Here is a 17,618-nt window from a genome sequence, read left to right on the forward strand (position 1 = left end):
GACACTCCGATGCTTAAGTCAGTAAAAGGTTTTATTAAAAAATTGAATAAAGATCGTGAAAAGTAAAAAATAAGTATATGATTCGTACCTGAGGGGTATATCCATTTTTATGGGAGAGGTTCTTGCTCAATGTAGTAGCATGGATCCTAATAAGGTGTGAATTTTTTTGCAGAGTGTAATTTAACAAATGTATCACACAAATAGCTATTTAGATGTAGTTTCCACGGAAAAGAAATTTAGATTGTTTTCCTTTGATTACCTAGTTAGCTTCCATGTAAAGGCAAATTGAGTGGATCCCCAACAACCCCATTAAAAATTTAAAAATCATTTTTAATCTCTAAAAGTATGAATAATAAAAAAAATAAAATAAAAATTTGTGTTCCGTCCAAAATTTGATAAAAATATAAATGGGTTTTCTAAAAATTAAAAAAACATCCAATAGTCATTTTCACAAAAATATCAAAAAATAATATTTTTTTTTTTAAAAAAAAAAAAACCAAAAAATTTAAATCATAAACAATTACTATAAGTCAAGAAGATTACCTGTATCCAAACTGAGTGTTTTGAGCAATCACAATTTTGGTTTCCACCACAAAACTTCATTGGATCCTCTACAATAGATTTTTCCTTCTATATCGTCCTTGATGATCTTGCAAAGGCCTATGGGAAAATCAGGAGGAAATAAAACCTTATACTCACTTTCGAAAAGAACCATCTTTGCAAGATGATCAGCTGCTCTATTCGTTTCACGCCATGCATGAGAAACCTTGTACTTCTCAAACTTCCTTAAAAGCTCCCAAATGTCTTTCAAGCAACTAGCAGCCTTTTGACTAAACGGTTGGTCGTTGTTAATGGTCTTCACAGCACTTAGCGAATCAGACTCGACCCATATTACCTTAATGCTCATATCCAAAGCAAGACGAAGACCACTCTCTATAGCCCATAGTTCGACCAAGAATATGTCATCTCCATGTGCATCAGAGGCAAAAGCACATATCGGGTCACCCATATGATCTCGAAGCAATCCACCAAACCCAGATCTTTTTGGAGTTATAGATCCATCAGTGTTTAATTTTGTCCATCCAAAATCTGGTTTTTTCCATTTGCACATGGATCCAAGTGGAGTAGGAAGGCCACTTCCTTGTTGGTGGTTGAGACTTAGGGGAAAAACCCTCTTATTGGTTCTCTTAGCATGGTGCTTCTTCCTTTGGAGGTTGCTCCACTCTTGAACTTTCTTTGGGATGGTTGGCCAAGCTGTGTTGTCATAATTGGGCTCAAATATTTCCTAAAAACAAAAAACAAATTAGGCATGATTTAGCTTATTTTTTTCACATTATTCAGCTTGAAACCTTTCAAATTATTACTTGTGAGATAAGGTAATATAGAGCAACAAAAAAAAAAAAAGGAGGAAAACTACAAATATTGCTCGAAACACATGCACACACAATTATATTACAAGGGTTAATATAGAAGAGAAATAAGTTCAACATGAATCAAGCATATAAGATCTAAACCACAAACATAATAACTAAGTCATGAATATATCACAATTGAAATGCATGGCAGTTCTTCAAATATTGTCATATGAATATATTTGTCACATTTACAAATTGCAAAGATTCTCAATCCTAAGAAATTAGTAGACATAACTACAATGCGTAAGTTTATTTGATGTAACAATCAATTATATATATAATAATTGATCATTACAATCCTAGTAGAGCGAGCATGTTATATCTCATGTAGCTCCCTTCTCTAGTCCTATTATAAGGATTTGTTGACAAGTTGGCCACCATTAAAAGAATAATCAAAAAATAAATAAAAGTGTTCGTACTAAAATATAAAATGTGTAAGAAGAAAATAAAAATTATAAAAGCTGTTTGATGTGCCCATAAAAAATCATCAATATGAATTTGAAAGAAAAAAAAAAAAAATAGAGAAAAACAAACAAGGAAAAGAGAGTCTACTCTCTTAGTTTGGCTAAAGGAGAGTAGGAGAGTAGAGCATGGAAAAAGATTACAAGGTGCTTAGAGTTGTAACAATTACATGTTTAAATTAAAACGATGTGTTTAATTTTTTTTTTTTAAAGCAAAACTTGAGAGTATGTATGGGCGTTGACCTAAACAGGTCAAAAATTCCAAATATCTAACTTATGACTGAATAAAATTTGAAGAGAGATTTTGTATCAAAAACAAAATAGATGCTTCAAGGGGTGCTAAATCGAGCTGAGACCGTCAATTGTCAATTTAGTTTCAGGTCTATTGGTTGGTGTTAATAGTGTAGCGTCAGAGGTACAAGATATTGCACACGCGTCCAAATCTCTAAAAGATTTAGGGTGCGTTTAAGATTGCGATTTCGCAAGAATAATCTGCGTTTTAAAAGATATTGCAGAACGTAAAACGTTTAACACTGCGATTTAAAAAGCACTTAATTTAAAATTGGAAAAAAATTTTGCAATTTCAATAAGCAGGCTACGGAGTGCTTATTTGGAAAAATACAAATTTAAACCAAAATCATGAATTCGCATAACAAATATTTAATAAAAAATGTATTTTTTAACCTATTTTACCGAACGCCTTTACGATTTTAAAAAGTAGCAATTTCAAAAACGTTATTTTTAAAATCGCACTTATTGAAACCGCAATTCCAAATAGACCCTTAGTGGCCATTAGAATTGGAGGTGTTAGATTTTACACCCTTGCAACCAAACATGGCTTCAATTGGGTATAGAGGTGCGATATCTCGCATTGTCGCCATATTTGGTGACGACTAATTGTGGAAAATACCAAACTTCTTTAAAGTGCCAAACACTTAATATTCCAATCAATTTTGTCGAAACCTTTAGTCGAGTCAGGTGAGGTGGTAATTTACACAACCCTCCTTAAGGAGATCCCAAAAGTGAATGAGCAAAGTAGAACTCATGATTAAAAAAGACTTATGGGAAACTAACTAAATAGGCCATAATTTTACAGGAAGAGGCCAGGGAAAAGATTGAAGGGTTTCAAAAAAAATAAAAACAAAGCCAATCAAAAAGAGGCCCAATAGCTCGTCAAATTTGGACAAAAAAAAGGCCCAATAGCAGCCCCTTCTATGTATATGTAATGTGTGCGCGCTCAGGAATAGAAAAACCTGAAAACCTGACCCGACCCGACTGAAATGAAAAAGACGCGCTCGATTCAACTTGATGGCTGGATTTCGACATCTTTGTTTTGACAGTCAGAATTTAAGACACCATCTTGTATGCCCAAGTTGTTTAAGCTCAACAATCATAGGAAGAAAAAAAACATTTAAACATATAATATTTACTAGAATTCATAGAATCCCAAAAAGAAATTACAAGTAATGTCCACCAAATAACTTCAGAATTATTTTTGAGAACATTTAGAGGAACATAAATAATAACTAAAAAGATAAAGTAATATATAAATAAATATATATATACACATTTACATAAAATTAGATTCCAGTAGAATCAATTTCAAGACTTCAAGGCAATCCCTCCATGTACAGCTGGCACCTGCTGATGTCGCTTCACTGCAAAATAATTTATAATTTAGTTTTTATTTTGGTAAGAGTTATGACCACTAGATACTGATGACCAAGGTTCTGAATAAATAATTTATTAAACTTTTATACGACTGTTTGATGATTGATGATGTGAGCTATGCCGATGTGCAACTTTGAAGACACGACATGCTTAGACTTAAATAGAAATGGAACTCTTGAAACCTTAAAAGTATGGGTGTCAACCCGGTCCGGTTTCTCGGTTTTTGGCCAAAACCAGGAGCTAGAACCGGGGTACCCTGGTTCTCTATTTTTGGGAACCGGAACCCCGGTTAACCGGGGTCCCAGTTACCGGCCGATTCCGGTTTTACCCGGTCCAATAACCGGTTTTTGAAGAAAATTGGTTTTTGGGCTTATTTTAGGCCCAATACCTAAAATAAGCCCATTTTTTTCATAAGTTGGCTCATTTTTTTTAAAAATCTATTAGTCTAAATTAAAAAAGCTTTGTTGTGATTATTCCAAATAATTAAAAAATAACCTAAAAAAGCTAAAAAATCCTAAAAAAATCAATGTTTTTAATATATATAAAAAAAATATAAACCCGGTTCCGGTATATATATATTATTAAATATAAACCCGGTTCCGGTTTCCTAGTAATTTTTGAAACCCCTACTTAAAAGGCAAATCACAAGCAAGAACAAAAACAAATAACACACATACAGGATACAAAGCAAGCAAGGGAAAGTTGGCATAATTACGATTAAAAGAAATGCATACCTCAGTTAAGGCCATGGAATTGGATTGAGCAACCCGAGAAGAACCTCCAATGTTCATGTTTGGTGTTGGCAGTGCCTGTGCATGCACAAATCAACTCTTGTTAGATCCCATGAATTTAATGCTTATACAAATATTAATCAGACCGAAAAACAAGACCAAAAATATAACCCAACATATGCTTTGATCAAAACTAAAATTCTTTTTCTTGTTTTCGGCTACCCAACCCGAACCCAGCGGGTTTGAACAATGCTACCCGCAACGTGAATACAGTGAACCCTATCTGCCGGTTTTGGCTTTTGCGGGGCGGGTACCCGCTTGCCCAAAATATTTTTACCCGCAACCCGCCCCACAATCCATCCCGTTTACGCAAAAATCGTGCGAATCGGGGCGGGGCAGGTGGAGCGGGTTGGGCGTGCACGGTTTGGTTCGGGCGGGTTTTGGCCTTTTCGGCTACCCGACCCAAACCCAGAGGGTTCGTAAAATGCTACCCGAAACCCGAATACAGTGAACCCTATCCGCCGGGTTGGGCGGGTCGGGTAGGGTTTAAGAATTCAAAGCATCAAAATTTTCTCTTGCATTTTCTCAGAAAGCAAACGGATCGTAAAGAGAGAGAGAGAGAGAATAGGCTTACTTGCAGTGGGAGGAGTAGGATCGGAGAGCTTTGCAGTTTGAGAATTTGTTGGGCAAATGCGACTAGATGATTGTTTAGGCTTTTCAACGATCGATGATGATTCCAGAGACAAACGAAAGCGATTCAGATGAATGTGGTTTCAAAGCTTCCCCAAGTCGGTCCCAATCTCAGTCCGATGAAAGGTATGGAGGTGTTCTGGGTCTATGAGACTGGAAGGGGGAGATTGAACAGTGAAAAGCTTTCAAGTGGCAAACATAAGCCCAGATTCTGTGATTCTCGCACGCAGCGGCGGAGCAGCAAGAGAGAGAGGGAGCAACTTAGAGAGAAGGAGGAGCGGCGAGACTTGCGAGAGTGAGAGAGGTGGCGGCGAGAGTGAGACTGCGAGAGATTAGAACTAGGGTTTTAAAACCCTAGATCTAGGGTTTTCCTTTTATTTGCTGAGGGGCGGATCGGGGCGGGCGTTAAAAAAAAATGGAAAAGGTGAAGTCACAATTATTTTGCCCTATTTTTTAATTTTTTAAAATAATAACAAAATTAAAAATAAAAAAATTTCTGAAACAATAATTTTTATTTTTATTATTCCTTCTTTTTTGTATTTTTTTTTTTAAAATAAAAACTGTATTTAGCTTCAAAAACTTTTTTCTTATTTTTTTAATTTAAGAAATAAGAAAAAAATTGGCCCCAAGTTGAAGCTGTATCATTCCTACAAAAAATACAGCCCCTAAATTTCACCGCAAAGGTTCTCTTCTTTGTGCTCACCAATCATGAGGTGACACCTAAGGCCATCATTCTAAACCCTCAGCTTATCATAAAAACACAACCCCGTCATACCAAATATGAGCAAAAAAAACTTAAAAAATTAATTAAGTTTTTTTTAAAAAAATAAATAAAAAAATAGAAGGGCAGCCACCCCAAGTGGGAGAGGGGGTGGCTCAAAGGGAGGTGGGGGCGGCTTGCTGCCACCCTCCGCCCCTAGGGGTAGCTACACTTGGGTTGCTGCCACCCTCTAATTTTTTTTTTTAAAAAAAATTGACCTTATATAATTAGGTGGTTGTGTTTGTTTTTCTTAATGTATTTCATGCTTAGGTGTCACTTATTGATTGGTGGGCACAAAGGGGTTAATTTGTGCCACAATTTTATTAAAGTTATTCTCTTATTTTTTTGGGAGAAGCAAGTAGGCGAAATTTGAACTGCATACCTACTTTTCAAAAAGAAAATTAAATTGTAAAAGTTAGGAAAAAATATAAAAAAACCTTTCAAACTAACAACAATTTGCGATAGAGCTCCATAATATTCAAAATGTATTAAATTAGCCTATACAAGGAAAGTTAACATAATTAAACTAGAGAAGCGATTAAAAGAAATGCATACCTCAGTTAAGGCCATGGAATTGGATTGAGCAACAAAAGTATGAGAAGAACCTCCAAGAATGTTCATGTTTGGTGCTGGGATAACAGCAAGAGTCTCATGGTGGATTAAATGAGGTCCTTATGAGTGTTAAGTGAGCGAAGCTCTCATGAGCGAGCTCGGGCTCGGCTCGTATAAACTCGACTCAATTATTAAATGAGACATTTCGTAAACACAAATATTAGCTTAAATATTAAACGAAGCAAGCTCAACTCGACTCGGTTAGGCTCGTGAGTAGCTTGTATAAGGCTCGAATTGGTTACTGTTCACATAGTTGCTCATATTAATATTAAAAATTGATTATTTTTTCTTTTAATAGCATCATTTTATTATAAAATGATGCATATCTTTTCTCTTGCCTTGCTGTATTGCCTTAGGCTCCATACTTTGCTAGCTAGGCTAAGTAAATGCTCATATGCAAACAGGCTTTTTGAACCGTTTAAGAGTACTTGAAGTTTAAATTTATAATAAAAAAAAATTAAATAAAATTAAATATACGAGTTAGCTTGCGAGCTGGCTCAACTTATTATGAGCTCAAGCTTGATTTTTCGGTTCGTCCTTAAGCTCGGCTCGAATAAAATTTAAACGAGCCGAACCCAAACATGGGTAGCTCGCTCAAGCTCGGCTTATTTTGAACAACTTTCTATTCACTAATTTCCTCTAAGCACTAAGGTTCACATAGTTATAAATGTAAAAATAAATAAATAAAATAAGCTGATACAATTTCCATATGTACCTCACAAAAGTACATATAATGAGAAAAGTTTGTCTTGCGAAGGTATAAATGGTCACAGGTTTGCCATTTTCCGATTTCAACCTCCAGTATCAGATTTTTTAGTAACTATTAAAAAAAAAAAAAAAAATACAAAAGAAAAAAACTTGTGATATAACAACAACGAATATAAGTTCTGCCTGCTAAACTATAAAAATAACAACTGTAAGAACTCGCAAATAGGGAAAGGGGATCCAAGAAAAAAAAAAAGGCGACGTAAAATAGCAAAATATAAATTACAGAAGTTCCCAAAATTTTTGGAGGCCACAAATATTACAAAATGGCCAACAGTTTTTCAGACTTGTATTGTTTTTTTCCTAGATTTTTTCTTTTGCTGCTTATGTTCTTCATATAGCTGTAGGTATGATGTAGTACGATCTAACTCAGCCCTCAATCTTTCATTCTCCTTAATGTCACGAAGAAGCATGAAATGTGTAGAGAGTTTCTTCCTCACCTTATCTTCATCGATTGGATCTGTATCCGGAGCAGGGTCGGTAATGGCTGATGTGGAAGACCCACTTCCTCTTTTCCTCTTGTTATTCAGTTTCATGCTGTGACTCTGCGGGGTGAAGGACTCTCTTTCAAGTGACAAATCCAGAAAAGCTTGTTGAGGAGAAACAATGGAGAGAAAAACTTGGTTGTTAGCACTGGTCATGCTTGAAATGCTTGAAGCCAGTGTCGAGACAGCGGGGTGATAATGCTTAGAGAGAAGATCGAGTTCCCAAAGGACTGAAGCAAGAGCACCACTTAAATTGGGGTCTGAGGCATATGGCTGATATTTCTGCACATTAAATATAGATAGAAAAGAGAGGAAATTTCAGATTTTGGTTATTGATATGTCAAAGGGAAAACTAACACGACCCCTACATGCAAAACGGTACTTTTGCCACCATAACATGGAAGTCTGCAACAATTCTTGAGCAGGCACAAGTAGTCCATATATGTCAGTCAACAGATAAAGTAGATGTAGCAAATGAAAAAAAAAAAAACACTAAACATGAAGCAAAGGTTCTGAATTAACAAACACGAAATTTGTATCTTCTATCTAAGCATAAGTAGGCAAGAACTTACCGCAATGGTACCTGAAACCGAACCACCTCCAGCATCATTTTCCAAGAGATTCCGGCATTTCACATTCTTCTGAAGAAGATGCTTCGATGTAACCAATGCTGCAAAGTTTCAAAGCAGAATCAGTTAGCAATACAGAAGAATAGCACAAGGTATTTGATAATGAATTGGGTAACTGATGTAAACAACATACCAGCCATGGCCTCTGCAGATCCAAAGCACAATGAAAATGTGGCCAAACGTTTTACAAATGCAGCAGCCTTTAGCATGTCATGCTGTCTATCTTCACACAACATCGTCTTAAGAGCTTCAGCTAACACCCCACCCAGATCTCTGATCCACGAACAATTAAAATTACAAAATGAAATGAAAAAAAAAATACATTAGTACAGCGCACCTCCCTTGCATGAGGCCGCTATTGAGAGAGAGAGAGAGGAATGAGAAATTGGAACTAGAAGAATGAGAGAAAGCACACGAACTAACTTACCCATTCAAAGAAGAGTATTCCTTCCCCCCAACTAAAAAAATTACAATAATAATACAATAATAATTAAAAGTAAAAGAGGAATTGATAGGTTTTTGCTATTGCCTGATTGGGATGCTCACTTTCCTGATGTTTGTCAGAGATGATTTCCTAGACTTTTATTGGACCATTTCCCTGTGGTGCTTGATTGTGGTGTTGCAGTAAGGAGCAGTAGGTATTTTAAGTTTGAAAATATGTGGTTGTCGTCAGAGGGTTTTGTGGAACAGGTGAAAAAGTGGTGGATGGCTTATTCTTTTCAAGGTTCTCCTAGTTTTATTCTGGCAAATAAGTTGAGAAACAAGTTGAGTGCTTTGAAAACGGATCTGAAAAAATGAAATGAAGATGTTTTTGGCAACGTTGGAAAGCAGAAAAATTATCTTTTGGATGGTATCCGCAATCTTGATATTATTGCAGAAGGAAGACCCTTATCTGGAGCTGAAAGATTGAGAAAGGAATGTTAACGGGTTAAGAGAGGTTTATTCTTTAGAAGAAATGAGTTTGCAGCAGAAGTCAAGGGCTCTATGGTTGAGCGAGGAAGATAAGAACACTTAATTCTTCTACAGTGTGGCAAATTCCATTAGAAGAAACAATATCGTCAATTTTTTAGTTGTTAATGGAACTTTGTCCCCCGACTCTATAGAAATAAGGGAGCATATTGTGAATTTTTACAATCAGCTATATTCAAAACAATCAGTTGGAGGCCAAAACTGGTTGGGCTTTCTGTTGCTTCCATTGGAGTTGATGAGGGTTCTTGGTTGGAGAGAGATTTTGAGAGAGAGGCTTTTAAGGTGGTGAGAGCATTGAATGGTGTGATAAGGCTCCAAGTCCAAGCCCTGGTGAATTTTCTATGGCATTTTTTCAGACTTGTTAGGAGGTCATTAAAAATGATATTATGGATGTTTTCAAGGAGTTTCATCTCCAAGGGGATTTTGAAAAGAGCTTGAATGCAACTTTTGTTTCCGTTATCCCCACAAAACCAGGTGCCATGGGTATTAAATATTTTCATCCTATTAGTCCAGTGGGTGGTATTTATAAACTAATCTCTAAGGTCCTTGTGAATAGGTTGAAAACGGTGTTGGAGAAGATTATATCCAGGTCGCAAAATGCATTTATTTGGGGGAGACAAATTTTAGACTCCATTTTGATAGCTAAATGAATGTCTTGATGGTCAAAGTAGATCAAAGAAACCTGGTGTTCTGTGTAAATTGGACCTAGAGAAGGCCTACGATTATGTGCATTGGAAATTCTTGTTGTATTTGTTGAAGAGATATGGCTTTGGGGAGAAATGGATAGCATGGATAGCTCATTGTATTTCTACAGTGTGGTCTCAATTCTAGTTAATGGATCTCCTTTTGGGCTTTTCAAAGTTTTTGTGGATTGAGACAGGATCCTTTTATCTCCGCTATTGTTTGTGATTGTTATTGAGGATTTTGAGTAGAATGTCAATCACCGTGGAAAGGGGGCTTTTATCAAGGTTTTCAGTGGGGTAGAGGACTAATGCAAAACTTCTAGTATCTCATCTTTTGTTTGCGAATGATACCTTGATCTTTTGTGAGGCAAATCATGAACATCTCTGTCACTTGAGTTGCCTTTTCTTATCATTTGAAGCAATTTCAGGGTCGAAGATAAATTTAATCAAAATTCGTTCCCTTCAGAGATGTGGATGATGTACGAGGTTTGGCTCAATGGAATATATCATTTACCAAACCCGTGCAAAATTTGAAGGTGAATTTGGTAACTTATTTCTTTGGTCTTTTGTTCTTTATCAGGCTACGACAAGGGACAAAGAATAAAATATGTTGGACCCCCTCCAAATGGTGGAAGTATAAAGTTATCATGCGCTATCCATTCTTGTAGGCTTCCCATTTCCTTGGAAGAGTATTTGGAAAGGTAAGGCTCATTTGAGAGGCATTTTTTTTTATGGACTACATATCTGGGGAGGATCTTAACTTTGAATAACTTGAGGAAGATGAAAGTCATAGTGGTAGACTAGTGTTGTATGTGTAAGAGAAAAGGAAAATCCATAGATCTTTTTCATTGTAAGGTGGCATGAGAGTTATGGGTTGTGCTATTCTTTGGTGTAGAGTGGATTATGCCAAGAAAGGTAATTGTTGGATTGTTGGAGAGAACATGTGGGAAGGCGTAAAATATTAAAGTTTGGAAGATGGCTCATTTGTGCTTAATGTGGTGCATTTGGAGATACACAAGAAGCTTTAGAGATCGTGAGATTTCCGTGGTAGAATTAAAATCCATCATGTTTAGATCTATTTATGCATGGATGGTAGTATATAATACTCTTCACTTTTTTAGTTTTATGAAAATTTTGTACTTTTGTTTCTTTTTCTCCCTTCTAAGATCTATCATGTATACTCTCTCTGTACATGAGTTGCGACCCTCTGCACTTTTTAATGAAATTGATTTAGTTATAAAATATATATATATAGAAGAATATGATGATGATGATGATGAAGAAGAAGAAAAGAAACAAGACCTCACCTCACCTCAACCCACTGATTTGCACAATGGCATAGATATTATAAACAAATCTCAAAGTAAGGAATTAATTGCAAAATTTATAGCTTAGGGAACATTGCATATGACCCTTTTAACTTAGGGCTGATAGCTGCAATTAATCTTTAAAAAAAGAAAAGACAGTTTCCATTTTTCAATACTATGGTACACATGAATGTATAGGTGTCATAGATCTGTTTTTTTTTTTTTTTTTTTTAAGTAATGTTAGAAACCGCATTTTTATCCCACAATGCTACTGTAGCAGTTTCAACTAACCCTTGAATCTGTCCTTATTAAAAATAAAAATAAAAAACTTAAAATGTTGGTTGGGACTGCTACATCAACATTGTGAGATAGTTATGGAATCAAAGTGTAGTTTCTAACATTACTCTTTATAAGTAATTGACACGGGGGAGGGGGAAATATGTATTATTTCTTTCACCAATAGTGCAGAAAAGTGAACTAAATGCTATTCAGATAAGTAGGTGTAAAAACATCTCTCAAGAATTTAAAACAAAAGCCCGATTAAAAAATATATGGGCTGAGAACTCAAGAAAGAGATTGTAATACATTAAAGCAGGATCATATCACAAAGCTTTCGCAGCTAAGCATTTAAGTTTTTATTTAAAAAGAGAACATTTTCTTAAAGCAAGCAGTATAGAGTATGTGCATCCAAAGCAACACTATGGAGTTGGCATGATTGCTACTAACCTTCCAGGCTTGTAATCAAGTATAAGATTGTAAAGCTGAACAAAAAAGTCCTGTAAATCAACATTCAAGGCGTCGAGATTGCTCTTCATCACTTTAAAGGCAACGATGCAGCATTGGAGGCCCTCAGATACTGTAAAGCAATTAAAATTTTTCTGACAATTGCCAGGGTTGCTACCACCAGAAGCAAGCTTTTTTTAGATAATTCATAAGATCGCCCATGAAATCTAAGTCAATTTGATGCGAGAATTTTCCTAATCCTTTCAGACATGGTGCGAGCAGCGGGTGGGACCCAGATTCACCAGAAACTGGATTGCCATTTTCTCCATGGCTTAGGAAGAAAATAAGAGAGAATATTAGCTAGTCTAATTCATATAAAATTCAATACGAACTTTAACAAAAAAAATCTGTCTGAACATAAACCTTTTAAGGGAAACAAAAACACTAGAAAAAAAAAAAAAACACTTATGGCTTAGGTCAATCGAGTATAAATGAGGACTCAATTCATTGCATATCCAATTTTAACGAAGTTGAGTACTCTTCCAGACATTATTTCCAAATTATTAATCACCCTATTGAACCAGGGTCCTGACTCCAATATTTTCAAACCTAGGTGCTCTCACACAGAACACATAATCTAATGAATTCATATATAGCAACAAGAAAGTCTATGCTGTCAAAAAAATCAAACAAACAAATCATCAAATTGCCTATAGGTAAAGAAGTTGGGAAGACTGTAACAGAGAAAACATAAAATTACCTATTGATAAAACAATTTGGATGATGTCAACTAAGAAACCAATACCACAGAATACATGAAGAATTAACTAAATCAGTAGCAGTAATACAAAAGCTCAGTATAAGGAAAATGAAAATTCAGACTTGCCCACTATTAGTAATATGATATCAAACAAATCAGGTTTTGATTGCATGATAATAAGAACAGGCTTTGTTTGGGACAAAAGTGGTTTGAAATCCAGGCACAGATTGCTCTTCATCCAACCCAGAAACAACTTAAAAATAAGGGTAAGTCCACGTACCTCTTTCAAACTACTACCCAATTGACAATGTCTCCCACAAACTTTCAATTGTGATAATGTTCTCCCCAAACTACCAAAACATTATCAATGTCCCCCCCCCCCCAAGACTAACAAAAAGATATATATTTTTTTTCAAAACAATTTTTTTTTTTTTTTTTTTTTTTTTTTTTTTTAATTTAATTTGGCCAACCCTTGGATTATATATATATTTTAGTTTTAGGGATTTTCTAGAAGTTTTAGCATTTTTTGTTTTTATTTTATGATAGTTTCACCATTTGAGGAAACATTGACAATTTTTGGTAGTTTGAGGAAGATATGTGGACTTTCCCCTAAAAATAATGATGCCAAATCCCTAACCATGAGCCAAAGCATTAGTATACAAAACTCAATAAAACCAAACCAACAAAAAATTTCTTTCTATTGGGTTTTTTAGAAGAGAAATGCTAGAGGTACTAAATTTTTTACTAACATGATGTGTAGCTCATTCATTGGAAAAAAACAAAATAATTAATTAAGAAAAATGTAACGAGTACCAATGAATGAGTTACACATCACGTTAGTAAGCCTCTGTTAGTAAAAGATTTAGTACCCCTAGCATTTCTCTTTCTACAGTACAACTTCTTTTTTACAAACCATAGTTATGACTATATCATACATAACCATAAAGTAGCATACAATCCAGCAGGACCAACAAAAATGTAAACCTAATTATACCCAAAGTGACAACAGCAGGCCTAAGCATCAATTTCCAGTGTACTTAAGAATCAAGAGCATCCCCAAGCACGATATTATGTGCATTTGCATTCAATTACATGTAAAAGATGTGTACATGAAAGCCATTGCAAATAAACTATTTCTGAGATATAAACATGCAACAAATAATAACCAAAACAATTGGACAGGTGGTCAGTTGCCTTGACTCGCAAGCATAAGGCAGAGTTGAATCCCATCAATTGGATTCAGGAGTGTTGACCTAAAAACCACTCTGAGACTCTGAGCCCAATCGAGAGTGGATCAACTCCCACTTGCTCCAATTTATGCACATGAACTAACTAGCTTCTTATTGACAGACCATATTGGATTAGGGAATTCATATTAAGCTTCACTATTTCTAGTAATAACATTGGAACACACCTGGCAACCGTTTGCTGAATGGAATGTTTCAAAATGCGAAAATGTGTCTCAAATACAGCAGAAAGTGTCTCTGATTGCATCCTTCTCCGCTCCATCACATCTGGGGTAAAAGAAACTGCCTTATAATCAGCAGTAACCTGTATAAAGCATGACAATGAACAATTAAATCAGAAAGAACAAAAATTAAGAAGGTAATGTTTCTTATGGATAAAGGAATACCTCCCCTCTCATCTTTGTCATCAACTGTTTCCTACTTTTCTTTTTGTCACTTTCTTGCAATTGACTTGGCTCCTCAAGATTCTTTCTTTTTCTATTTTTCTTGTTTTTCACTCTATTATTATCCTCATTTGGTTTTTCAGGCCTCCCAAGATCATCATCAAACGACAAGGACAAGAAAACCTGAGAAAGTAGTTAAAACAGTAACGACCAGAGATAAAAGTTACGCAAGAAAGTAATCCAAAGCAGAATAATTTTTTAATATACAGTTTGGTTCTAGATTTACATCCTACTTCAATTATTTATAGCATATTGGGATACTAATATGCAGGAAACTTATTTCGCAAACACTTCTCTAAATAAATGTTGAGAAAAGGAGTCCAAAACCAATTTACCCTCTTACATATCTTTATCTTGACTTCCAGTTAACATATATTTTTAATAAGTTGTCAAAAAATCATAAAGATTTTCTTCCATTGCAAGATATGGTGCGAATGATTATATGGAATAAGAATATTTTCGTCATTGTAGACATTGACAATCGTAATTACAGTAATGCCCCTAGTTTGGTTCAGGTTCTTTCATTTCTTTCCCAATCATCTTAATCCTACTACCTTAATAATCACTTCCACAACCATATCACTTTAAGAAGTTCGATTGGAACCTGGCACATGTTATGATTCTTATGAATGTATGTATCGGGGATTTTCAACTTGACCATCTAAACCCAGTGTCACCACACACACACAAATTTGTTCCACAAGACGCATCATCCTGTTAGGAGTAGATGGAGTTACTTTGTCCAAGACTTTTTGTACATCCATTTTTTTTTTCTTCAATAGGTAGACACTCATACACTTATATGGGATTGAACCTATGATACCCCAACCCCTTGTTTTATGGAAGGAGCTAGCATTTTGTCGAAAGAGCATTGGCAAGTCCTTTTGCACATCATAGCACAACTTTTACATTGACAACTACTATATAAGCTTTAGATTGATGAATATAAAGGATTGGGTTTTCTTAGTACGAAAGATTAAAATTTTAGAACATAATTGGTTCAAAAACTGCCTGGCATATTTGCATCCAGTACTATGAGTCAAAAATTTTGAGCAAATTTGGTATATTTAAGGGATTTCAATGGAGAAAATATTTTAGAGATAGAAACCATGGTAAGCTGTTTACAAGCTCCCCTAGGACACACCAAGCTTTTTACAATCATGCATCAAAAATACAGTAATGTACTGTTCATATTTCTCTTTCAAAAGAAATAACTAAAAAAAAGAAGGAAAAAAGAAAGAAATAACTAAAATAACTGAAAAGAAAAATCAAGAAAAACTTGGAGTAGAAAGAGAAACCAAGCGATAAGAAAGACATAAATTTCTTGTGCTCGCATGTTTCCTTGGCTTCCATCACTTTGCATATAAAACTTTGCCGGATCATGAAAAACCAACCACAAACCAAAATCCAAGATAATTCTTAGCATCTTGAAAAACTTATTTGAAAGATACCTAACATTTTAAGAAAGCTTATTTGCATTTACATTGGGTAGATGCAAGAGAACTTGACTTCAGATTACGAAATTATGTAAAATAATAACTAATGAATACATGTCATTAGTCATTATTCGAAGGACGGGGCATTTATTCCAAATTACTTCTGTTAAATTGGAGTGCGAATATAAAAACTTTTTCCAAGCAGAAAACTTAATTTGGTATGCAACCAACTCACTTTCCAAACATGCTAGGTGCGTCTGGTCGTCAGCTCAGTCAATACACAAGATCAATAAGAAACCAAAAGATCAACAGTGATGAATACATAAAAGTATAAATAGCAAAGAGCAGAAAAATCTCAATGAAGCTATACAACCCAAGACTTTAAAAGCATAAGCTACTCTATAACCCAAGAATATGCTTTCTTAATAGCTGATCATGGATTCTAAGTGAAGAACAGCCAAAGGTATGAACAGTTATAAATCTATTTTGTATAGCTTTTGATTGTATATGTAGGGAAACCTCTTTGCAGCTATAATCTGTCTATACAACAGCCGGAAAGAAAGCTCGATTCGGAGCATGAACCAGAGTTTCTTTCCCAAGTAATTCACATCCAGTGAATGCAAAACCAATTCAAATCAGCTAAACAAAGGATTGACTCAAGCACAAGCATCAGTTACAAATCAATTTAAAACTAAAAAAAAAAAAAAAAAAAATCTTGTGCCTCAACAAAATCAGGATGCAACTGGCAATTATTAGCTTTCACATGATCTGCAATCAACCTTACAGCCTTCACAGTAGCTTCACCACCATGTTTTCCCTAATTGGTAAAAAAAGACTTATTGTTGCACAGCAGTGTTTCCTGTCCAAGTAGTAGACAAATCCATTAGTAAGTTCAAACTGAGAATGAGAAACCACTAAATTGCCTCTTTTGTATATTTTTCGTGTACTTTTCAATAAATTATTATTCACCAAACAAAGTTTCACAAAATTCAATTTCATTAATAACATTTTAACTTTAATTTCTTTGTTTCTTTAGACCACATACACGCACAAAAATTAGTCAGTTGCCTGTTTATGCAGCACGCACAAAAATTAGTCAGTTGCCTGTTTATGCAGCAGTAGTTGTTTTAAGTACTATTTCTCACCAGAAATCTTGTCCAATGAATCAAACTTTAAAGAACCAATAAACCTTAATATCATCAAGTAACCCGGCCACCCGTCTAATGTTAATCATTCTTTTAAGAATCTATACATTCAGATCAGTTCTTATATTCCACAACCATGGAGAAACAAAAGCCATCTGAAAAGAACAGAACCAACATAACTCATGAAATATGATAATAATAAATGATTAAAAAAATAAAGGGAAAATAGTTGGTGCCATCATGTTTTGAATTTTGAGAACCCAATTTCCAATTTGATGAATTTAAGACATGTGCTTTGAACATTTGTAAATCAAGACCTCTATTAGGTTTTCCATCAAATAAATAATAGAAACAAACGCAAAATACAATTATATCCCTCAAATAAAAAAATTAAACAAAACAAAAAAAAAAATCCATACCCATGGTTAGTCAACCTCCACAGCCATGGCATTGGCGAGTGCCCGGCCATGGAAGACCAACCTCCATGGCCACAAACTCACGGCTCATGAGTCGCCAAAGACCCACAACCGAGGCCATAGAGGTTTTGTGGGCCGAATAATTGTTTTGTCGGGCTTAGTAAGGCTGATCAGATCCATGACCCAACAGAGTGTTAGGAAAAGCTTGCAATATATTTGAAAAAGTGGTAGTGGTATAATTGTTCGTGTTGTGTTTGTCGCAAATTGCTT

General features: G+C 35.1%; 1 long non-coding RNA gene and 1 pseudogene across 2 annotated transcripts; both read right to left on the minus strand.

Annotated features, from left to right (window-relative positions):
• Positions 1 to 3,281: 3,281 nt before the first annotated feature.
• Positions 3,282 to 5,373, minus strand: LOC132166814 (uncharacterized). Its single transcript, XR_009438620.2, has 3 exons — positions 4,913 to 5,373; positions 4,282 to 4,356; positions 3,282 to 3,534 (listed from the first exon to the last, which is right to left on the minus strand). It is a non-coding gene; the product is annotated as an uncharacterized LOC132166814 (long non-coding RNA).
• A 1,643-nt stretch (positions 5,374 to 7,016) lies between these two features.
• On the minus strand, positions 7,017 to 17,469 carry LOC132167884 (nucleolar complex-associated protein 3-like; annotated as a pseudogene). Its single transcript, XR_015911322.1, has 8 exons — positions 17,413 to 17,469; positions 16,509 to 16,604; positions 14,295 to 14,474; positions 14,076 to 14,212; positions 11,905 to 12,232; positions 8,353 to 8,492; positions 8,163 to 8,260; positions 7,017 to 7,872 (listed from the first exon to the last, which is right to left on the minus strand). The product of XR_015911322.1 is annotated as a nucleolar complex-associated protein 3-like (transcript).
• Between the last annotated feature and the right edge of the window lie 149 nt (positions 17,470 to 17,618).

The sequence above is a fragment of the Corylus avellana genome, chromosome 2 (assembly GCF_965113065.1).
Source record: "Corylus avellana chromosome 2, dhCorAvel1.hap1.2, whole genome shotgun sequence".
In the NCBI taxonomy this organism is placed as follows: Eukaryota; Viridiplantae; Streptophyta; class Magnoliopsida; order Fagales; family Betulaceae; genus Corylus; species Corylus avellana.